This window comes from Loxodonta africana, unplaced genomic scaffold (genome assembly GCF_030014295.1).
Source record: "Loxodonta africana isolate mLoxAfr1 unplaced genomic scaffold, mLoxAfr1.hap2 scaffold_284, whole genome shotgun sequence".
In the NCBI taxonomy this organism is placed as follows: domain Eukaryota; kingdom Metazoa; phylum Chordata; class Mammalia; order Proboscidea; family Elephantidae; genus Loxodonta; species Loxodonta africana.
This window is the reverse complement of record NW_026975007.1, coordinates 67,717-92,225: the sequence shown is the minus strand read 5'-3', so window position 1 is coordinate 92,225 and position 24,509 is coordinate 67,717. Positions and strand designations below refer to the sequence as shown.

The window sequence follows — 24,509 nt, the reverse complement described above, 5'->3', positions numbered from 1 at the left end:
TCTAACTTTGCCGGCTAAGCCACCCTTCCCAGTAAAACAATTATCCCTTCCACCTCCATCTGATGAGATTACCCCAGCTGTGCCTGAAGTGTCTTGTTTGAGTTGTCTCCTGGGGTGGTGTCTGGGGCATTGCCTGGGGCATCACCTTAGGCAGATGCCTTATAAGACACGGCTGAACATCCCACTGCCTCTGCCCATTTTTGCTTCTAGACCTATACCTAGACTTCAGTCCCAACAAGCCCCAAAAGGTGAGCTATGAAGTGTGACCCAGGATAAGCTATGCTAAACTCCAAAAGAACTGCTTGATTTTTCTAATATATACATACAGAAACCTGGTGAATATGTGTGGGAATGGCTATTTTGGGTGTGGGATAACGGTGCAAGCAACATAAAGGTGGATTAGTCTGAGTTTATTGATATAGGCCCAGGAAGCATAGATTCTTCATTCAGTGTTTCAGCTTGAGAGGTTAGAAAAGGATCTCATAGTTTATTTGGCTGGTTTACTGAAGCATGGATTAAGTGGTGGCCTAAAATAAATCAAGTGGAAATGGCAGATCTGCCATTGTATACTGTAGGAGAAGGTATCCAAAGGCTGAGGGAAATTGGAATGTTAGAATGGATTTATTAGGCTGGACCCACAGACCCACACACGGAGTGCCCAGAGGGCTCTCTTTTTACCATAGCAGTGAGGTACAAATTTGGGAAGCAAGCCCCAGCATTATTGAAGACTTCTGTGGTTGCTATTTTATGTAAGTAAGAGTCCACAGTGAGAACTGCCCTAACTGAATTAAGACACCTGACTACAATGCAGTTGACTGGACCCCATGGTGGTAGCATCCAAGTGGTGGCACTCAATCAACAAAGACAAGGTGGGTGTGGTTACCATAACAGACAGTAGAGTCAAAGCAGTAATCAGAACAGTCTGCTCGCATGGATTTATGGCATTGGCTACTTAGTCATAGTGTCCCTGGGAGCGAAAGAGCTGGGAAATGTACATCTCCTGGTACCTAGCGTCTTAGATATCTAGTGCTCCTGTAACAGAAATACCACAAATGGATGACTTTAACAAAGAAAATTATTCCCTCACAGTCTAGGAGGCTATAAGTCCAAATTCAGGGTGCCAACTCCAGGGGAAGGCTTTTTCTCTCTGTCACTCCTACGAGAAGGTCTTTGTCACCAATCTTCCCCTGGACAAGAAGGTTCTCAGCACAGGGATCCTAGGTCCAAAGGATGCACTGCTCCTGACACTTCTTTCTTGGTGCTACTGAGGTCCCCCTGTCTCTCTGCTCTTTTCTCTTTTATATCTTAAAAGAGATTGACTTAAAACACAACTTAATCTTGTAGACTGAGCCCTGCCTCCTTAACATAACTGCTTCAAATCCTCGATCATTAACATCATAGAGGTATGATTTACAATACATTGGAAAATCACACCAGCTGACAAAATGGTGGATAATCGCACAATACTGAGAAGCATGGCCTAGTCAAGCTGATATATACATTTTGGGAAGACAGAATTTAATCCGTAACACCTAGTATGCAGCTATCGACCTGTTAATGCCTTTTTCTCCATACCTGTTTCAAAGTATCACCCGAAACAGTGTGCCTTCTCTCTGACCTAAGTATATAAGGACCAAATAATGTACAGGAATCTCTGTTACATTTTCTCCATCTTACCATTATTTGGCCTCATACGCAGACCCAGTCACTTAATTGTGCAGCAGAATGAAGAGATTAAAGCCCCAACATTCTTGCCAGTGGACCAGGAAGGTAGCTGCTCAGACATCAGAGAGCCTCAGAGAGACAGAGACCAGGCGGCTCAAGAGGGGGATACCATAAAGTTGTTTTTCATACCCCTCCCCACTCCCACAGTTGCATATGCTTTGCTCTGACCCTAAGAAGTAGATCAATCCTTTGAGAACTGCATTATGGGTTAGAACACCAACAAGGTCCCAGACTGAGTGACACTCCCATAGATTACATCCAAATATCACTGCAAAGTCTTCAAAATCTGAACTGACATCTGAGCCACAGCACACAGAAGTTGGGAAAGAACCTGCAGCCTGAACATAACTGGGTCAAGTGATTCCTAAAACAAACAACATCGACATTTTCTGTAAGATTGAAGTAAGACACAGTCTTGGAATCACAGACAAAAACTTTAAAAAGCTACTTTAACCATGCTCAAAGAAGTAACAGGCACAACTTAGAAAAATAGAAAAATACATAGAAACCATTCACAAATGAAAATTTTAGACAGGAAAAACAGAAAAATAGGATAAAAAATTCACTTGATCAGCTCTACAGTGGAATGCTGTTGACAGACAAAAGGATCAATGAGATGAAAACAGTTCAATTGAAAATATCCAATCTGAAAACAGAGAACAAATATTGAAAAAAAATGAACAGAGCCTCAAAAAAATTCAAAAATATCTAACATTTATTTATTGGAATTCCATACGGTGTAGAAAAAATATGTGGTGTAGAAAAAAGTATCTGAAGAAATACTGGCTCAACACTTTCCCAATTTGTTGAAAGACACAAACTTACAGATTCAAGAAGCTATGCAAACTCCAACAAGTTAAACTCACATAATTTTATGCCCAAATGCCTCATTGTCAATTGTGGAATAACAAGGACCAAGAAAATATCTTCAAAGAAGCTAGAGAGAAAACAACTCATCTCACACAGGAGAAACAATTGGAATGACTCTGTATTCACCATCAGAAGCCATGGAGGCCAAAAGGCTGTGAAAACAACATTTTTTCAACACTGAAAGAAAAGAAACATTAACCCGGTGTTCTATAGGCTGTTATTTCCTTCATGAGTAAAGGAAAAATATTGACATTCTCAGGTGAAAGACGCTTAAGAGAATTCATCGCCACCAGACTTGCTCTAAATGAAACACTAAAGGAAGTTCTTCAGGTGGCAGGCTTGGAATTTCAGGAATTATGGAAAGCAACAAAGTGGAAAGTATCTTCGGAAGTTCGCCCTCCACCAAAGATTAGACAGGTCTATAAAACAAACAACAACACACGTGAAGAAAGTGTTTCTTAGTTCAATCATGTGTATGAGACCAAAAGTACAAAACCAGCCCAAAAGCACTGAAAAGAGGGCAGGACGGAACAGGAATCATGGCGGATGGAAACGGGGAACTGGAGCATAGGAGAGGACAATATTGACACATCATGAATATTGCAACCAATGTCACAAAACAATTGTGTATAAATGGTTGAACAAGAAAGTAATTTGCTCTGTAAAGTTTCAAATGAAGCACAATAAAAAATTAAAAAAAGTGGTAGGTATCTCGGTAAACATATTATGCCAACCCTGTTGTCACTGCACAACATGGCGCAGGACTCCCCTCTTTGCAAAGACTTTCTAGCCTATTGGAAAAACTTTGGAATATACTCTTGGTGGCACATTAGTATTAGAGAATGGGGTTAATTTTGAAAATATGAGATGTCTGTACTCATGCCTGGTGGATAAACTGGATAATAATATTTTCAGAGCGAAATGAGATGTTCTAACAGAAAAATAGGCCTGAATTCCCACGTGGGCCATGAGCCTACTACTCTGAAGGCCTTTCCCAGAGAGGCATTTCAGGCACTTCTAGAGCAGCAGGAGCGCTGGGGAATGCAGGTGTCAACCTCCCCCAGGGCCTTCTCTGAGGGGTAAGTACCTGCTTTAGTACTGAGCTTAGTGGTTCATAAATTGTCATTCTGCATAAGGTCTTCAGGTTCAAGTCTGTAATCCAGCTGGGATTCTGTGTGTGCTGCATCTCTGCATCAAAAGAACATGCTTCTAGAAGCAGAATGCCAGGAGAGAGGCGGTTGGGCAGTTGGCATTGGGGGGTGCTGCGCAGACAAGGGTGCCCGAGGGAGGCACAATATAGTCATTCTGCAGGAGGTCTAGTCCTTCTGCACAAGAATTAGAATGCTTCTCAATGCACAACAGTTTACATGCAGGACATAAACAAAGTTACTGAAGGACAAAGTTGAATAGTAAACCAAGCCACTCCCTGTCAATCCTTACCTGAGAGGGTCTTCATCAGGACTTCCGGGGATGGAGAAGGAAACAGCAAACGCTGATTTATTTTACCTCTTCCTTCCTCAAGAAACAGGAACTGGTGTTAAGATGTCAGGTGTCAAGCCCCAAACTCCTCTTCTGGTCTGTATTTAAGCTGTATAATAAAACTGGGAATCAGACAATCAGCCATGAGCAGACAGACCCAGAGTATTCCCAGTGCCCCACATCTTTGAGCTCCAGTGAGATCCTGTTCTTAGTCCCTAGATTAGCAGAGGAGCTGAAAGACTGAAATTCCGTGTTTTCAGGCAACTTGGGCTTCAAGCAGGCACTTATTGCTAAAGTCGTATTTCTCTGTGTTAATTTATGATCCTTAACTCAAATCCGGAGTTTGGAGCTCATTTTGATAACTCCTCGTTAGTCTGCCTAGACAAGAGTCTGCTCACAGTCAGTGATGACAATGGAGGAAACAAAGTCCCTAGCCCAGAGGAGGGACTGTTCCCCAAATTTAGGGAAATGCCCCTGGGGAGCATCAGCGAGGTGCACTGTGGCCTCTGTGGCTTTGCCTTCTGCTCCTGGAATTGCACCCTGGGGGCGTCCATATGCAGACGCAGAGTCCGTGGGTGACTACAACTCCTGCCCTTCTGGGTCATCGTCCGGACGCACGTTGCGATATGCTTCCTGCCCTCCTTCCCAGCATAAGTGCTGCGATCACACGTGGCAGAACCAGTTCCCAGGTCCAGACCCTAGGTCTTGTCCTCCTTGGCCTCAGGCTTCCCCTAGTCCTGGGGGAACCCGCAAGCCTGGCGGGTGCGAGGTTAGCACCCGGCTGGGCGGGCTTGGGCCTGTCTCAAAAGGCTCATGGTGCACACAGGTTCCGCCTCCTTGGAGTCTGCGGGCTTGCGGTGGGCAGCCCGGCATCTCCTGCCTCCCTCGGGCGCCCTCTCTGGGCAGCAGCTCCCCTCCCCCCGCCCCGCCAACCACCGAACAGTCGCACTGCCTGCTTTCTGCTTCTAGAAGCGTGTTCTTTTGATGCACACATGCAGCACACACAGAATCCCAGCTGGATTACAGACTTGAACCTGAAACGCACAACTTTAAAACTACTAGACTGGGGTGGGGGGCGGTATTGGCAGTGAAAAAAGGAAAAAAAAAAAAAAAAGAAAGAGAACAATTACAAAAAAAGTATTAGAAGACTGTAACCTCACGTTATGGACTCAAGAAGGCTGCGGATACACAACCGCGTAGATAGCATACTGTTGTATCTTTCTTTGCAAATAAGTCTTAGATGAGGGAATTTGGTACCGGGAATAGTTGCAGAGCCTGACTTTGGGGAAATCTGGGATTGATTAATTGGCTTGCATGAGGCTACAAGCCCTGATAATCAATATTTAAAGATGAGATTCGAGCAATCTAGAACATGCATCAGAATTTTTTACAAGTAAATTAGCACCAGAAGAGGCCTTTAACCACTAAATAAAATGGGTCAGTAGTTCAAGATCTCCCTACAAAGAAAATGGCAGACCTAGATCGTTTCCAGTCAGATTCCAGCAAACATGCAAGAAACAGTCATTTTAATCTTGTACGCAGTCAACAGAGATTAGAAAACCATGAGACACTCCCCTAACTTGATCCTTATGGCTAGTTTAAAAATGATAACAAATTAGAGAAGGAAGGTAGAAGAAGAGTTAGAGGACAAGCACACTCAGTAACTGAGATGCAAAACCCTACATAAGATGCCAGCAAAGGAAATCCAGCAAAGGGTAAACCACGTAACATGCCATGATCAAGGCGGTTTATTGTAGGCATACAAATTTGAGTGAACATTAAAGATTTAGTAATTTCATTCACCACATGCATAGGTGAAAGAAGAGAAGACATATGCTCACCTCAAGAGATGGGGGCAAAGCAGGTTGATAAAATCCAATCACACGGACAGATAAGGACTAGGTGCAAACATGGAACAGAAAAGGAGTTCCCGAACGTGGAAAACTACAACTAGCATGATAGTTCATGGTGACGGGTGGGACATTCTCTTTAAAATTAATAAAAAATAAAATAAGGATGCTTCTATCATTATTTTTATTAAACATTTAACACTGGAAGTGTAAGCTAGTACAAAAAAAGTATAACTGCTATTCATAGATTATAGGACTGTCTCCATTGAAAACTGTAGAAAATATTGGAATTAATAGTAATCATAAATAAAAAATAAATTGAAATTTCAATGCGTCAGCATCAAGCGGACTCTGTCATAGCTCTTAGGTGAAAGCAAAGGACACTGATAGGGAAAGAGGAGGTTCGGGTGGGCTAGACCAAGGAGGGAAGAAAATTATTCTGCACTGGGCTGAACTTACAAGCACGGGTATGTGTGTTAGTTACCTAGTCCCTCCATAACAAAAAATAACACAACTGGATGGCTTTTAAAGGACAGAAATTTATTTTCTCACAGTTTAGCAGGTAGTAGTTCGAATTCAGGGCATGGCTGTAGTGGGAGGTCCTTCCTTGTCTACCTCAGCTTCTAGTAGATGCCAGCAATCATTTGTGTTCCTGGCCTTCTAGAAGCATCTGTCTTCTTTGTCTGTCTTCCTTTTCACCTGTTTGTGTCTGTGTGTATTCTGCTCCTTTTATAACTAAGAAGAGTTAGGCTTAGGACCCACCCTACATTGGTATGACCTCATTCACATAATAAAAGCAGGCCCCTTATTTCCAAACAAGGTCAGAATTACAGGTACAGGGGTTAGGATTTCCACATACATTTTGGAGGGACACAATTCAATCCCTAACAGTTGATTTACCAGATATTCTGGATTGAGAGTACTCACATGAACAGCTGAGAGTAGTTCCAATTCTTTGCTACATTCAGTGGCTGAAACTTGTCTCAATGGTCACCCATAGGAATGTTGGAGCAATTTATTGTGCAGGACCTGGCCTACCATTCCTAATCATGTCCATTGTGTGGAAAAACACACACTCCCATCACCGAAGTCCTGAGAAATTCATCGATAAGAACGGAATGGTGGTTGGAACCAAGAATTGTTTCATAGCCTAGATAACATGGTGCAGCTGTTAGATATCCACATGGAGATGTCCGGTAATAAAACTTCACCACACACGGAGATGTCAAGAATAATACCAACAGCTAATGCTCATTGAGTACCTACACTGGTGCCAGGCACTCCTGTGCTTTTCCTTTCATGTTTGCTTTTCATGATGGCCATATGAGGAATGTATCATTATAATGCATAAAGAGGTCAATACAGAGAGTTAGGCTGACATTTGAATATATGAGTCTGGACCCAGGAGGAGTTTGAATGGATGGAGGTATAAACCTCAGGTCCATAGCTACAAATAGACAGCAGTAAACTCAATGAGGCATCCTAGAGGGAGGGTGTCAATAGAGAGAGGAGCAGGCACCAAGCCCAAGGGTACTCTGGTATCTAGAAGCCTGCCAGGTGAACAGCAGCCAACAAGCCTCTCTGAAGTCCAGTGTGGTTCCTGGAGGGTTGTCTGTCCTTTCTCTCAGCTGCATTTCCCCAGTGCTCCTCCCACCTGCACTGGGTTGTCCCCTTCATGACGACAGGGACAGTGTGTACCTTTCACCACTGTATCTGCATAACATAGACTACTTCTGGCCCATGGAATATACTGACTGAATGAAAAATAAACAAAGGATAAGTACGTAAAATCCTTCGTAGTTGATACCTTGAAATACATTAAGGGGCTTCATGAGTAAGAGGGAGAAAAATTGATCAGGGCTGCTTCTGAGACCATCCCTTAGGCGTAATGAGTGTTAAACAACACTTAAACAAAGAGATTTAATGGCAGAGATGTATGTTAAAAAGAGGTAAGTATAGGTTGAAGATTACTAGAAACATGCACATTATTGCAACTATAGTCAAATCGCTAAAAACCATATACTACATGCACACAGAATATTACAAAGTAATTTAATGCCCTCATTAAAAAAAAACAAAAAAAAATTACCATGAAAAGACTAATGTTGAATGAAAATATCAGGATGTAATATCTGTGTTAATATACATAAATGTGTGTGCTAATACACACATAAAACCAGTTGCCACTGAGTCAGTTCTGATTCATGATGACACCAGTGTGCCAGAGTAGAACTGTACCCCATAGGGGTTCCAATGGCTGAGTTTTCAGAAGTAGGCTGCCAGACCTCTCTTTCACAGCAATTCTGGGTGGACCTGAACTCCAACTTTCTGTCAGCAGCTCAAGATATTAACCATTTGCATCAACCAGAGACTCTAATACACATACATGCCAATATAAGCAAGAAAATAGACATATCGGAACGTTAATAATTTATTCTATGCATTACGTATGTTTTCTTGTTTTTTTTTTTTTTTTTTTTGCATACTTTCCCATTGCTTCCAAGTTTTTGAGGAATAGAATGTACTTCTGGAAAAATTCATGAGAGATTTTTAAGTAATGAAATAATTAACAGAAACAGAATGAGTAAATCTGTGGCAAGGCAGCCCATGAACCCAAGATTACAGTAACACTGGTATGAAAAGCAGAATTGTGGAGTCCTGAAGCTCAGTGGTTCCATGCATCCATCAGGAAAGAGGGAAGAGCAAATAAACAAGGAGAAAATACAGTGAGCCAGAGGAGTGGGAGCCCTCTGTTGTGGGCACAGTTTTCTCATGAAACTTTAGATGGACACAGTGGGTGGGATTATCCACTTCCATCATACAAACATTTTTATTACCCTTGATTTTAACAGAACTATGTTATAAAAACAAATAATAAAATAAAGTATAATAAAAGAATAAATCTCATCAGTGGACTACTATCATTTTCCCCAGCCACTGAGGAGGGCAGGAGACACACAAGGGAAAGAAGATGGAGCAGTGTGAAAACTCATGCTAAGTGGGGAGGAGAGTGTTTCTGAGACAGGCCTTAGCTGCTACCACCTAGGGAAGTAGGCAGCCATGCACAACCAACTGGAAGAAATGGTACATTATTTCTGAGACCTACTCCAGCTCATAACAAATTATGGATAACATGGGGAAGAATGAGATTTCCAGGACACTTAACTGTTTTTATGAGAAACCTGTACATAGAACAAGAGGCAGTCATCTAAACAGAACAAGGAATACAGCATGGTTTAAAGTCAAGAAAGGTGTGCATCACCGTTGTATCCTTTCACCATATGTATTCAACCTGTATGCTGAGCAAATAATCTGAGAAGCTGGTCTGAAGAAGAATAAGGCATCAGGATTGGAGCAAGACTCATTAATAACCTGAGATATGCAGATGATACAATCTTGCTTGCTGAAAGTGAAGAGGCCTTAAAGCATTTACTGCTGAAGATCAAAGACTACAGACTAATAGCCTAACAACTGGACCAATAAGCAACATCATGATAAACGGAGAAAATGTTCACGTCATTAAGGGCTTCATTTTTACTTGGATCCACAATAAACACCCATGGAAGCAGCAGTCAAGAAATCAAACGACACATTGCATTGGGCAAATCTGCTGCCAGAGGCCTCTTAAAGTGTTCAAAAGTACAGATGTCACCTTGAAAACTAATGTGCCCCTGACTCAAGCCATGGTGCTTTCAGTCGCCTCATACGCATACGAAAGGTGGGCAATGAATAAGGAAGACCACAGAAAAATTGAAGGCATTGAATTACGGTGTTTGCAAAGAATATTGAATATACCATGGACTGCCAAAAGAATGAACAAATCTGTCTTGAAAGAAGTACAGCCAGAATATTCCTTAGAAGCAAGAATGGCGAGGCTTCATCTCACATATTTTGGACATGTTGTCAGGAGAGATCAGTCCCTGGAGAAGCAGGTCATACTTGGTAACAAGTGGCCACAACAATTGGCTCAAACATAACGACGACTGTGAAGGTGACGATAGGTAGTTTAACATACATTTTGACCCATATGAATTAAAATTTAAACAATTATTTCATGCCTTTTTGTAGGGGTTTTAGAATATACAATTAAAATAAATGTAAACAATTAATAGAAAAAATCTCTGAAAATAAAATTTAATTTTTTTAAATCACTGCTCCATACCCCAGATCTAAATGGCTTGATATAAAGCACTGGTCTTTGTGATTCACAAAAAGGAGGTGCCAATTCCTGGAGGGGGGATGGGAGGATAGAGAGAGTTGGAAGCTGGCAAAATTGTCACGAAAGGAGAGACTGGAAGGGCTGACTCATTAGGGGGAGAGCAAGTGGGAGTACGGAGTAAGGTGTATACAAACTTATATGTGACAGACTGACTTCATTTGTAAACGTTCACTTGAAGCTCAATAAAAGTTAATATAAAAAAAAAGCCCAGCCCTGACCAATGTTTGCTTAAAAACTTTGAAAGTTTGTTCCTCTCTAAAATAAAGCAGGGTCTAACTTTAAAAATAAATAAATAAATGTAAACAATTATTAGAAAAAATCTCTGAAAATAAAATTTAATTTTTTTAAATCACTGCTCCATACCCCAAATCTAAATGGCTTGATATACAGCACTGGTCTTTGTGATTCACAAAAAGCAGGTACCAATTCCTGAACAAGAACTGAAGTGACAGGAGAAACCCCCCATGCTGTTAGAGCCCTGAGTATGGGCCCTAATCCAATGATCTGTCTTCATTAATTCCTTTTTATTTCATCTCTGTGAAAGAGGGGAGGGAGAAGGTGAGAGAGGGTTACATGTGCCTATTCTGTTCTTTAGCATCCAGTTCACTGCCAGGAACAAGTATTCGTAAGAGTCTAAAAAACGTTAAAGTACAAATAAGGAGGAAAACCTCCTAGTATATATATGTATTAGGTGGCACAAAGAGTTAAGTGCTCAGCTACTAACTGAAAGGTTGGCAGTTTAAATACACTCAGAGTTGCCTTGGAAGAAAGGCCTGGCAATCTACCTCCAAATAGTCACAGCTATTGAAAACCGTATGGAGGGCAGTCCTACTCTGAAAACTCACGGGGTCGTCATGAGTGAAAATCTACTCAATGGCAACTGGATTGGTAATCTATATATGGCATAAATGTTCGGAAAATTAGTTTCTGAACATATACACGGCATACAGAATACACTGCACATTAGTATTATGTGCCAAAACCCACTGTCATCAAGTCGATTCTAACTCACAGTGACCCCAAAGGACAGAGTAAAACTGCCCCATAGGGTTTTCACTGAAGCAGACTGCCACATCTGTCTCCTACAGAGAGGCTGGTGGGTTCGAACCACTGACCTTTCAGTTAGCAGCCAAGTTCTTTAACCACAGAGCCACTAGGGCTCACTGCTGTCATGTACAGTGATTACATAAGCAAATTCTGAAACAAACTGCCTGGGTTTAAATCCTAACTCAATTTATCAGCTGGGTGATCTGGGCACGTTACTTTACCTCTCACTGCCTCAGTTTCCCATTTCTAAAATGGGTCTTATTCAAAAGGTTGTTACGCAGGTTAAAGAAAACACACAAGGCACTTAGAAAAAGGCCTTACACACAGAATGAACACAATAATTGTTAGCTTTCATAATTATTAAGGGAATACAAACAAACGGCTAGGTTGAAGGAACTTCCATTGAGAAAGAGTTGAGTTCCAAAATTCATGTGTAAAGTCATTTACATCAACTGTTAAAGTTGTATGTTTAGATTCAAGTGATTACTGAGGTGTGTTATGATCTTGAACAGAGTTCTGGGGACTATACAGGCAGACTCTGCATGCCCTTCTCCTGCACATCCATTCCATCTCCCTTGGAGCCCAGACATCATGTTATCAATTAAACCCCTCCCACACTGGTGGTGTACTGTTTAAGAGCTATGGCTGCTAACCAAAAGGTCATCAGTTCAAATCCACCAGGCGCTCCTTGGAAAGTCTATGGCACAGTTCTGCTCTGCCCTATAGGGCCGCTATGAGTTGGAATAGACTCAGTGGCAATGGGTTTTTAACGGGTGTGAGGTAACTGTTCAGTGCTTAAAGACGTACCAAAAGCAACCACTAACACAAAAGTATAGTAAAAGGTTCTTATTTCAGAGTAGCAAAACCTTAGTTTCTAACACAGTGGTGAATTAGGGTGGACTGTGGATCAAGAGGAGCCCTGGTGGCATAGTGGTTAAGAGCTCAGCTGCTAACCAAAAGGTCAGCAGTTCGAATCCACCAACTAGTCCTTGGAAACTCTATGGAATAGTTCTATTCTATGCTATAGGGTCTCTATGAGTTCAAATCAACTAGGGTCTCTATGAGTTGGAATCAACTTGATGGTGACAAGTTTGGTTTGGTGGGTGTCATGGATTGAATTATGACCCTAAAAAATGTGTGTCTCAACTTGGTTAGGCCATGATTCCCACTATTGTGTAGTTGTCCTCCATTTTGTGATTGTAATTTTACTTTAAGAGGATTAGGGTGGGATTGATTGTAACACCACCCTCACTCAGGTCACCTTTCCCTGGGGTGTGGCCTGCACCACCTTTTATCTCTCCAGAGATAAAACGAAAGGGAAGCAAGCAGAGAGTTGGGGGCCTCAGACTATCAAGAAAGCAGCACCAGGAGCAGAGCATGTCCTCTGGACCCAAGGTCCCTGCACCTGAGAAGCTCCTTGACCATGGGAAGGCTAAGGACAAGGACCTTCTTCCAGAGCCGAAAGAGAGAGAAAGCTTTCCCTTAGAGCTGATGCCTTGAATGTGGACTATTAGCCTACTTTAATGTGAGGTATTACATTTCTCTTGGTTAAAGCCATCCACTCATGGTATTTCTGTTATGGCAGCACTAGATGATGAAGACAGTGGGTCAAGGTGGAAGGGGTGGATGAAGGACAAAAAAAGAAAAATGGACAACAGGAGAAATATAAGAATTCAGAGAACTGTGAAAATTTAATTCCTGAATATACTTTCTTTCTCCTCCCTATAACTGGAAGGACTTTTCTCATATACAGTGTATATAAGTAAATCCTGGCAATATTTAAAACACTTAGATTTTTGTAAAACTCATTCTCTGAAAATTCATGGTGGCCCCATTAATTTATGGCTTAAAAACAACTCAGAACTAAAAAGAAGCATAAATAAATAAATAAAGGCACTGCTGTCATTTGCGGGTGATGTTCTTTTCCTGCTATCCACAACCCACACACTCGGGTTAATTTTCCAGGGTCAGTGTTCATAGACCATCCTCTTTCTCTTACCACCACCCCACCACCCTTAATTATTTAGAAAAGGCAGGGCCAGTCAGTGCTCCAAACATCAAGTTTTCTCTCCAAAATGCCAACTGGCACTTGGGGAGCAGGCTACATTCTCAGCTGTCAGCACTTCCACTAGCCCCTGCACATAAGGAATGTGTCTCCACTGAACTGTTCATTGTAATTAAAAAAAAAAAAAAAAAAAGTAAAAAACTGTTTCTTAAAAAAAAAAAAAAAACAAAACAGGCATTTCCCTATTACCCACCCACCCCACTCTCCCACACCCAGTGCACTCCCACCACACACACACTCAAATATTTCCTACCAAGGGTGTGTCCCAAGCACGGGGTCTGGCTCCACTCTTCTTTTACATCCCTTGGAGGCCTCTGGAGAAACCATACCTTTGGTTGGCAATTCCCTGAACCCTGCCTATTCAAGCTGGCACTTATTCAAAAAGGCAGGTGAGTCTTCAAGTCAGGTTTTTATAAGGAGTTTAAGAGGAGCCAGGTGATATGCCTACTCACCCTCAAATTTCTCAAAGGTAATAATTTCTTGAGATGTTTACAATGTCTCAACTATGGGTTAATTAAATCCCTTAGGATGGTGGGCATAGGAAAATCCTCCATCCCAATGCCCCCATTTCGAAAAAAAAAGAGAGGAATCTCCAAAATTACAAATTTCAATTTCTACATACTTGATTGAACTAAGGAGTAAGTTCCTCACATGTGTTATTCTTGGTCTGAGTCCTGGTGGTGCAGTGGGTAAGAGCTAAGCTGCTAACCAAAAGGTCTGCTGTTTGAATTCACCAGCTGCTCCTTAGAAACCCTATGGGGTAGTTCTACTCAGTCCTATAGGGTTGATAAGAGTTAGAATTCACTGGATGACAATTGGTTTGTTTGCTTTTCAATCTTTGGCTGAAAGGTGGACTTTGTTATCAATTTATTAAATCAACTGGTAATTTGCTGGATATTTCTCATACAGGAACTTATGATGTCTTCAAATCCAGCTAATCAGGTTTAGGGAGAGAGAAACTTCTCTACCTTAGCTTCCCTGCCACTCCCACACCTTTTTCATTGATTTCCATGCCCTGTTTAAGTAACATCACTCATCACTTCTCACTGTCTAGGTTATCTGAGCCAATTCATGGCAGTCAATTCCACCTGAGCCCTAGGATACCCTCATTTACATACTCTGCCCTGTTCCTTCACCAATGGCTGACCTCACATCTCCACTGGAATGTCTACTAGGCATCTCAAACTTAATGTGGTTCAAATAAAATTCTTCGTCCAAGTGTCTTATCTACCTCCCAGTCTTCCTTATCTCAGCAAATGTTCTCACTATCCTCTGGGTTGTTCAGGACAAAAACCTAGAAATCATCCTTCATTTCTCTCCTTTATTCAAATCTTGCATCCAATCCATTGACATATTCTGGACTCTTGGCACTACCTTAACATAAATCCTGACTCTATCCACTTCTCACTACCTCCACCTTACATCCACCATCATCTCTTGGTTAAAACTGGACTCCATGCACCGATCTTCCCTCTTACAATCTACATAACAGCATCATTTCAGTGGCTTCTCATAGCAATTAGGAAAAATTCCCAAATCCTTCCCATGGTCTTTCATGATGCGGGGCTTGCTCACCATACTAACATCATTTCCTAACAGTCTTCCCTCGGTTCACTCCACACTAGCCATGACTTATTTCCTGAGCTTCCTCAAATGTGCCAAAACACTTGGTTATTTAAGGGCCTCAGAAACAACTTTTTCCTTTATTGGCAATATCCCTCCCTTCAGAACTTCATAAACCTATTCTCTCCTTTGATATAGGTCAGTTATCTCCTCAAATATCCTGCTCCCATAAGCCTTTACTATTAATCTAAAACAGCTCACCCCACTCATTCCCTCACACGCAACTCTGTCTTATTTTCAAAATATTTAGCTCTCCTTGACATTTTTTGTTAATTATTACCTGTATTTTTTCTGGTTGAGAATATATGCAGCAAAACATACACCAACTCAACAGTTTCTACCTGTACAATTTAATAACACTGGCTACATTCTTGAAGTTGTGCAACCATTCTTACCCTCCTTTTCTGAGTTGTTCCTCTGTCATTAACATAAACCCACTGCTCCTTAAGGTTCCTATCTAATCTTTTCAGTAGCTGTTGTCAATCTGATGCCATGTAGACAGTTCTTAAAAGAGCATATGCTCAAGGTAGACCATTTTTATTGGTTAAGTAAGCTAATGTTCTGGAGCCCTCATGGCACAGTGGTTAAGTGATACGGTAGCCAAGCAAAAGAAGAGCAGTTTGAATCCACCACCTGCACCTTTGAAACTCTATGGGGCAGTGCTATTCTGTCTTACAGAGTCTCTGAGTTGGAATCAACAGCAACAGTTTGGTTTTTTCTTTTTCATACTTCGGTTTTAAGATGATTCAAGGGAATGCTTTTGGTGTAATGTTTAAAGATTATCTCACGGCAATAGTTTCAGGAGTTCATTCACCCTCAGTGGCTCCAAAAAGTCTAGGGTTCATTTGAAATTCTGTTCTGCATTTTCCCCCTTTTGATCAGGGCTTTTCTATGGACTCTTTGATCAAAATGTTCAGCGACAGCAGCTGGGAACCTTCTGGTTCTTCTGGTCTCATGGCATGCTAGATGTTCTTTTAAAAAACATGAGTGGATGCTGAAGGTTATCAAATACTTATTTTATTACACCTACTAATATAATCACATTTATTTTTCCTGTACATATGGCAAATTATACTGATTCATTTTTGAATGTTAAACTAACCTTGAATTCTTGGGATAGACCCAACTTGGTCATAATATATTCTTCTTTAGAGTATTGCTGGATTTGTTTTGCCTATTTATTTTTATATTTTGCATCTATGTTCATCAGTGACATTGGCCTGTAATTTTCCCATCTTCTGCTGCTCTTGTCAGGTTTTGGTATCAATATTCATTCTACAAGCTTTATAAAATGAGTTTGGGTATATATTTCCTTTTATATTGAAGAATTTGTGAAATATTTCTTGAATATTTGGCAGAATTTGCAGGAAAAGCCATCTGATATGAAGTTTTCTTTTTGAGAATAGTTTGAGCTCTAATTCAATTGTATTAACAGTTGTGGAATTACTTTTGCTTCCTGTTTCTTCCTGAATCGTTGTTATTAACTTACATGGTATGATACGTTTGCCTACTTTACCTAAATTTGCAAATTTATTGGCTAATACGGTTCATAACATTCTCACATTATCTTTATGTTCTGCAAGATCTGTAGTCATTTTCTTTCTAATTCCTGATATTCGTTTTTTATATCTTCATTCTTTTTCACTTGATCAATCTTGCCTAAAGTTTGTCAATTTTACTAGCATTTTCTAAGAATCAACTTTAGTCTTTGTTGATCATCTGTTGCATGTATTCAATCATTAATAGAAACAAAAATTCCTATGAATGTTTGTTTCTGGTTTTTTCCCAACATTTTGAATGGATGTTTAACTCACTTATTTTTCAAGATTTGTTCTTTCCAATTATATTTTTAAGGCTATAAGTTTCCTATATTATATTGTCTGTACTGCACAAATTTTTGTATGCACTATCTCCATAATTGTTTACTTCAAAATGTATTCTAATTTTCATTATGATGTCTTTTTTGACTCATAGTATTTTAAAATATCCAAGCACATGGAGATTTTGTATTTTCATTTTCTAAGATGGTTTTTTTTTTTTTTTAATTATGGTGTACTTACATAAAAAAAAATGGAGATTTTGTATTTTCATTTTCTAAGATGGTTTTTTTTTTTTTAATTATGGTGTACTTACATAGTATCCTCTATATTATTACAGACTCTTGAAATTTGTTGAGACTTGCTTTATAACACAGTATACAGCTAATTTTTATACACACTATGTTATGTATGTGCATGAGATGAATGTATATTCTTTCATGGTTAGATAATACACACAAATACACATATAGCAATTTGGTATTTTTTTACATGTTAAATCTTCTGTATCCTTGATAATTTATGGACTTCTATGTTTCTGAGGGGTGTGTTAAAAATCTATTATGATGCATGATGTCAAAAGGAGCCCCAGTAGTGCAGTGGTTAAGCACTCAGCTGTTAAACGGTTTGATTTGATCCACCAACTACTCCACAGGAGAAAGATATGACCGTTCCCTTCCATAAAGATTACAGCCTTAGAAACCCTTTGGAGAAGTTCTACTCCATCCTATATTCACTATGAGTCAGAATTGACTCAACAGCACACAAGAAAAAATGTATGATGTGATGGAAACTCAGAAGTACGAAGCTAAAAAGAATTGGTCCTACCTCCAGGGTCAAAGGATGAAGGACAGAGAAAACAGCAGAGACATCCAAAAGCTTGGAAAAAGGGCTGAGAGGACAATGGTTGGTGGTTTAAGGGCTTTGAAGGGCTACCATATATACTGAGGAATCTGAAGTGCAATGTTCTTGCCTAAGGATGAAGACATGCTCATAAAGATCCTGACAAAGCTTTAGGCTTGCATCTCTGGCTGATCTTTGGGCTCCATGGGGGCAGGAAGTGAAGGCTAGGGAAGAGTTTTAGGCACTCTTGCTTAGCATTGAAAGAACGTGCCAGTTCAGAGCCAATCTGCAAAGACTGGGATAATGTTACTTTTTCTTTTTGGCTACAAGCATTTAAAGAAAGCACTGTCAGGTCATGAACTGACTGCTGAGATAACAGAACAGAACTTCAGTGTCCACACATGAGAAGACATACAATCTTTGCAGAAATAGTTTGGAAACATCACTAAGCAAATGGATGACTGGCCCTCAACAATTAAAAAAAAAAAAAAAAGCAAACCCTAATGACAGGAGGGAATCTTATTTCCAGAGTCACATTATAATATCTAAGATATCCAGTTTGCAACACACTATTCTAAGTCATAAAAAGAAAAAAGAAAAGGATGGTTCATTTGTTAAGAAGAAAGAAAGAAGAGAAATGAACAGAAAGCATCCCTAAGGAAACACAGATATTGGGATTACTAGACAAAGATTTTAAACCAACTGTCTTAAATTTCCTCAAAGAGCTAAACAAACCATAGACACACACACAAAAAAAGGAAACCAAGAGAAGAATGTATGAACAAGTAGAAAACATTAATAAAGAAATATTATACAAAAGAACCAAATAGAAATTATAGAGCTGAAAAGTAGAATAGCTGAAATAAAATTTCATTAGAGGAGCTCAACAGCAGATTTGAGCAAGAAAGCAGGAAAATGTAAGCTTGAAAAAGCACAACTGAAATTGTTCTAACTGAGGAGCATAAAGGAAAAAGAATGAAGAAAATGAATAGAGCCTAAGGGACCCGCGGGACAACATCAAGCATACCAATATACTCATTAAGGGAGTCCCAGAAAGGAAAGAAAGATGAAAGGACAGAAAGAATATTTAAAAACGTAATGACTGGAAGTTTCCCAAATGTCATCTAGATATCCAAGAAGCTCAATAAACTCAAAGGACAGTAAATACATAGATATCCACAGACAGACATAATCAAAATGTCAAAAGACGAAGACAGAAACTTGAAAGCAGCAACAGATAAGTGACCCCTAATGTACAAGAGAGTCTCAACAAGTTTAACTGTTGATTTTTCATCAGAAACCATTGAGACAAGAAAATAGTCGGATGATGTATTTAAGGTACTGGAAAAAAAATACAGAAACAAAACTATGAACCAAGATGTCAATATCTAGCAAAACTATCTTTCAAAAATGAAGGTGAAATTAAGACATGCCCAGATACACAAAACCTGAGGGAGTATGTTAGCAGCAGAACTGCCTTATGAGAAATGCTACAGGGAATCATCCTGGCTGGCACGGAAGGACACTAGACAGTAACTTGAAGCCATAAAAAGAAACGAAGACTCCGTAAAGGTAACTACTTAGATAAAACAAAGTCAGTAATATTTTTATATCACGACTCTTTTTTTCATATATGATTTAAAGCACAAATGCATAAAAATACTTACACATCTCTCTTAATGGACACACAATGTATAAAGATGCAATTTTTGTAACAGCAACGTAAGTAGGGGAGGTAACTGAGCTGAATAAAAGCAGAATGTTGTATACTGTTGAAGCTAAATTTGTATTAATTAAAAGAAGATTGTTATAAACATAAGATATTAATTGTAATCCTCATGGTCACCACTAAGAAGTTAAAAAATATAAGGAAAGGAAATAAGGAGAGGATCAAAATTGTACACTTGAAAAAAATCAGTCAAACACAAAAGTGGACGGTAGTGAAGAAAATGAGAAACAAAATACATATATGACCTACTACAAAGTAGAAGACATAAGTCCTTCCTTATCATTAATTGCTTTAAATTTAAATAGATTAAATTCACAATTGGGATCATTAAAGTTGTGTGTCAACTTTGTTGGACCATGATTCTCAGTGCTTTGGCAGTTATGATGTAGTTTAGCAGTCGAATAACGATGCAATCATTTCCATGATGAGATGTGATATAATGTGATTACCTCCATGATGGGATCTGCTGTGAGTAGCCAATCAGATCTAAGGGAGTTTCCTCGGAGGTGTGGACTGCATCCAATATAGGTGGACTTTCTGGCAAGGCTCTTGAGCTTTTGCTCACTCTGAATCCTGCAGCTGGCTCCTCTTCATCTGATCTCAAGTTTTTGGGACTTGAACTCTCAGCTTACCTTCCAATTTGGGGATTCACCAGCCTCCGCAGTCTGTGAGCCGCAGCCTGCCAGCTTACCTGCCGATCTTGAGATCTGTCAGCCTTTGCAGCCTGTGAGCCACAGACCTGTTGTATGACCTGCAGATCTTCAGTTCTGCAGTCCCTGCATCTATGTGAGTCAGGAGAAGCCACAAGCCTGACCCATGGACTTGAGACTTACCAGCCTCTACAGCCTCGTGAGCCATTTTCTTGATATAAAGCTATTTATATATAAATATATATATATACACCTCACTGGTTTTGTTTCTCTAGAGAACCCAGCCTAAGATACCAATTAAAAGACAAACATTGGCAGAATGCATAAAAAAATCATTCGATTGCTGTTAAGCTGATGTGACTCATGGTGACCCCTCCCCTCATGTGTGTCAGAGTAGTACTGACACACAAGTGTGTCAGTTCAATGGCTAATTTTTCAAAAGTAGATCACCAAGCCTTTCTTCCAAAGTGCCTCTGGGTGGACTCAAACCTCCAACATTTTGGTTAGCAGCTGAATGCATTAACCGTTTGTACCTCCCAAGGACTACAACATGTATCTATGTTTATTTCTGTATTACTTCTCTTTATACTATATACATACATACACACATACACACACATACATACACACACACATAGACATCCATGAGTGGTTCATACAGATGCTTTGGACTTCAACTAGCAGGGCTCTATTAATTATTGATAGAAAAGTACTGATACCAGTTATAAATGCGTATTTGTCCATTTCCCCTTTCAGATTTATTAGTTTTTGTATTTTGGAGCGCTGTTGTTAGACACGTACACATTTAGGAGTGTTGTATCTTTTTGGAGAATTGAACCTTTATTATGTTATGTCCCTACTTATTCCCAATAATACTCCTTTTTCTGAAGTATAATTTGTCTGATATTAATACAGCCACTGCAGTAGAACTGGATAATTTTCAACCATTTCAATAGGTAGCATAAGATCAAGAACTGATGGTATAAAAGGAAGGAATCGAAGCTGCATTGAAGGCATTGGTGAAAAAACTACCCTCTCTCCACCATCTTCACTAACTCTGACACCAACTGTCCCTCACACAGCACTCCCTACTTCTCTGCCGGGTTCAATAACTCATTGCAATGGCCACACAGAACTCATAGTCCATATTCACGATTATGGGGTTTATTAGGGAAGTAACAGTTATAGCTCAGGTTCAAAGACACTCAGAACACAGTTTTTCTATCAGGACAGCCTCTTCCCTCCTGTGCTCATAGGTGTGCCTCTGCCTGGCCTTGGGCCGGCCTCTCTCCAAAGGCACTCAGCTTTCCTTCTCCCTGGGCCATCATCTCCTATAGCCAGGTCCCTGTTGCTCGGTCTCTCCTGCCATGGCATCTTACCATCTTCAGGGTTACAGCTTCCTCTCTCTATCTCAGTCTCCTGCTTCTAGGAGCTTCTCAGTGCAGGGATCTCAGGTCCATAATATACGCTCGGCTCTTGGCTGTTCTTCCTTGATGGGAGTTGAATCCTCCTCTTTGCTCTGGAACTGGTTCTCTTTGAAGGCAAAATAAACAATCCTCTTGGTGAGCCACAATTACCCTATCACACAGTCCTGCCCAAGCACCAGGGTGGATGTTATAAGACCATGGCTAGAAAGGCCACACAAAGTAAACAATCACATCACAGTACCTTGGACTCATTTTTCAAGTGAAGTACCAAAAATCCCATACAAACAGATTGGTAAAGAATATAATCAACAGCAAGAACATTTTCATACTTATGTTTTCTGTATTTGGAAGAAATCTATAGCACTATTCTTATTTTGCCAATTCAAAGGGATCACAGAGATTAGTGGTAGATGTTGCAGTACCAGAAAACTCTCTGGTAAAACAGTCTGTGAGCAGTCTTACAAACATGGATATTCCACCAGAGCCAAAAGAATGACGTTACATATCATCAAAGAGAACATTTCAAGATCTAGCCTGAAGTACAATGTTGTCACTGATAGGCTAAAATCCATACACTTACAAGGAAGACTAGTTTATATGACTATTCAAATGTATGCACCAACCACTAATGCCAAAGATAAAGAAATTGAAGATTTTAAACAACTTCTGCAGCCTGAAATTGATCAAAGATGCAATCAAGATGCATTGATAATTACTGGTCATTAGAATGTTAAAGTTGGAAACAAAGAAGGAAAAGTAGTTGGAAAATACAGCATCGCTGAAATAAATGACGCCAGAAATCTCATGAAAGAATTTTGCAAGACCAGTGACTCATCCACTGCAAATATTTTTTTTCACCAACATAAACGGCAGCTATACACGTGGACTTTACCAGATGGAATACACAGGAATCAAACTGACTACATCTGTGGAAAGAGAAGATGGGAAAACTCATATCATCAGTCAGAACAAGGCCAGGGATCGATTGTGAAACAGACTGTCAATTGCTCATATGGGAGTTCAAGCTGAAACGGAAGAAAATTAGAATAAGTCAAAAGGGGCCAAAATATGACCTTGAGTATATCTCACCTGTATTTAGAGACCACCTCAAGAACACATTTTACGTGTTGAACACTAACGACTGAAGACCAGACGAGTTGTGGAATGACATCAAGGACATCACACATGAGGAAAGCAAGAGATCCTTTAAAAGACAGGAAAGAAAGAAAAGACCAAAACGGATGTCGGAAGAGACTCTGAACGTTGCTCTTGAATGTCGAGTAGCTAAAGTGAAAGGAAGAAATGATGAAGTTTTGAGTATTGAGACGCCGCCAGTCATCCCTCTTACAAAAAAGACCAGAAAAAACAAGTGAAGCAAGTATATTTATGACAAGCTAGGAGCCCTGAGCATCAAAGGCAAAGTTAGAAAATGGACTCAGCGGCAGGGGGAGGGAGAGACTATTCAGAAGTGGAGAGGAGTTACTGGACCTGAACAGCCAGGAACCCTCAGGCACCGTTCCCTGGAGCGACTGCAACGGGGCTGGCAGTAGTGTTCCAGAGGCGTTTAGCTCAGGGAAGGACAGCAAGTTGCACAGACTACTCACACCTCCAGAACAAGAGAAGAACGGCACTCTCAGCAAAAGCTAATTACTTGTGTTTATTTTACCACGCCCCCAGCCCCCAAGCCGGCTTCAGTGGCTGTCAACTTCCCTGGGCCTGAGATAGGCCCTGGTACCACTCTGAGCCATTTTTCCATCCTTGAAGAAGGTATAAGTTCACAACTGGGGGAAAGATAATCTGCCAGCTCAATTAAGCTGGGGAGCTCAGGACAGAAGCAGCTCTTGTTCAGGCACAAACAGTCCATGGGCTTTGAATACCTTTCACCCCAGCATGGACCTGTGTGGGCCCATTTCAGGAGAATAGGCCCTTGTCGCCAGACTGCAACTGTTTCAGCTGAACGGTGGAAAGATGGGTGTTTGATGTTTGACACTGCTTTGCCTATTAAACGGCGTCTTCACCTACCCACATCAGGGGCCTAAGGACTGGTGGCTCCACCCACAATACCTAGCCTCCTGTGACAGGGCTCCAAGGGTAAGTAGTACCTCCCAGAACTTACAACCAAAAGCATTGGGTACCCATCGCCCTTCTGCAGAACCCACCCGTGTGCTCTACAGAACAGGGATGCACTTTCCTCACAGACACTCAGAGGACAGCTGTCAGACCCCTGCCTTGATCAGAGCCTGACCCCCTACTGCAGCCAGATACTTCTGCCTACACCAATAACCCCTGCCCCTCTAAGACAGTAGGACAGAGCCTGTACCACACACTTTATGACCAACTACCTGGGCACCTGAGTTGAATGCATACAAGAAAAGTAAATGAACTCCTAGGCTCATATACCTGGTAACAGTGCTAGCCATCTGGTGATAGTACATTAGAGCTTCAAAGGTGAAAATAATCAACCTAGCACACTCAAGCAGCTTATTTGGGAATACCAAAACTAAACAAAGCAAGAAGCTAGGATACAAAAAGCAAGCATAAAATAAACTAATACAATAACTTATAGATTGCTCAGAGACAACAGTCAATATCAAATCACATAAAGAGGCAGACACGGGGGCAGGACCAAGATGGCTGACTAGGTAGAAGATTCCGCTTATACTTCTTGAAACAAAGACTCGAAAAAACAAGTGAACTGATTACATAAAGGACAATCTACAAACCCTGACCATCAAACACAGAACTAAGGAGTTGACCTGAGTGACGGGGGAGCGAAAGCCACGCTGCAGCAGGGACCGCTTCCAGAGCCAGTGTCCCACGCCGTAGCCTTGAGCCCTCGCGGTTTCCTGGTGTCAGAGTGGTGGGGCTGATTGTGGTTTACTGAGACAGGGAAGAACAGATATAGGCCTAACCCTCAGGACCAACCTCAGAGGGGACCCAGGCAGCACACGCAGGCTCCACACAGACGCGGCTGACAGGGAAACGAAAAACTATAGGGAAGCAGCGACTGGTTTTGGAGCCTGGAGTGCAGCGTCCCAGAAAGGAAACCTTGGTGCTGGGCTTTGGACTAAGTGTGGGGGAGCCGATTGTGGCTTCCTGAGACAGTGTGAGCATGGATGCAGCCCTAACCCTCTGGGACAGTCTCAGCAGGGATCCAGCCAGCAC

The 24,509-nt window shown here is 40.8% G+C and overlaps 1 long non-coding RNA gene across 2 annotated transcripts in view; it reads right to left on the bottom strand.

Moving 5' to 3' along the window:
- LOC135229361 (uncharacterized) overlaps positions 1-21,817 on the bottom strand; it is a 70,355-nt gene extending 48,538 nt beyond the window's left edge. The window contains exons 1-2 of one of the 2 annotated variants that reach the window (XR_010320145.1): positions 21,297-21,817; positions 4,036-4,183 (exon numbers count right to left, since the gene is read on the bottom strand). This is a non-coding gene — a long non-coding RNA (uncharacterized LOC135229361). Of the gene's footprint in view, positions 1-3,682; positions 4,184-21,296 lie in introns of both variants that reach the window. The other variant, XR_010320144.1, reaches the window with a different exon arrangement.
- Positions 21,818-24,509: the final 2,692 nt, after the last annotated feature.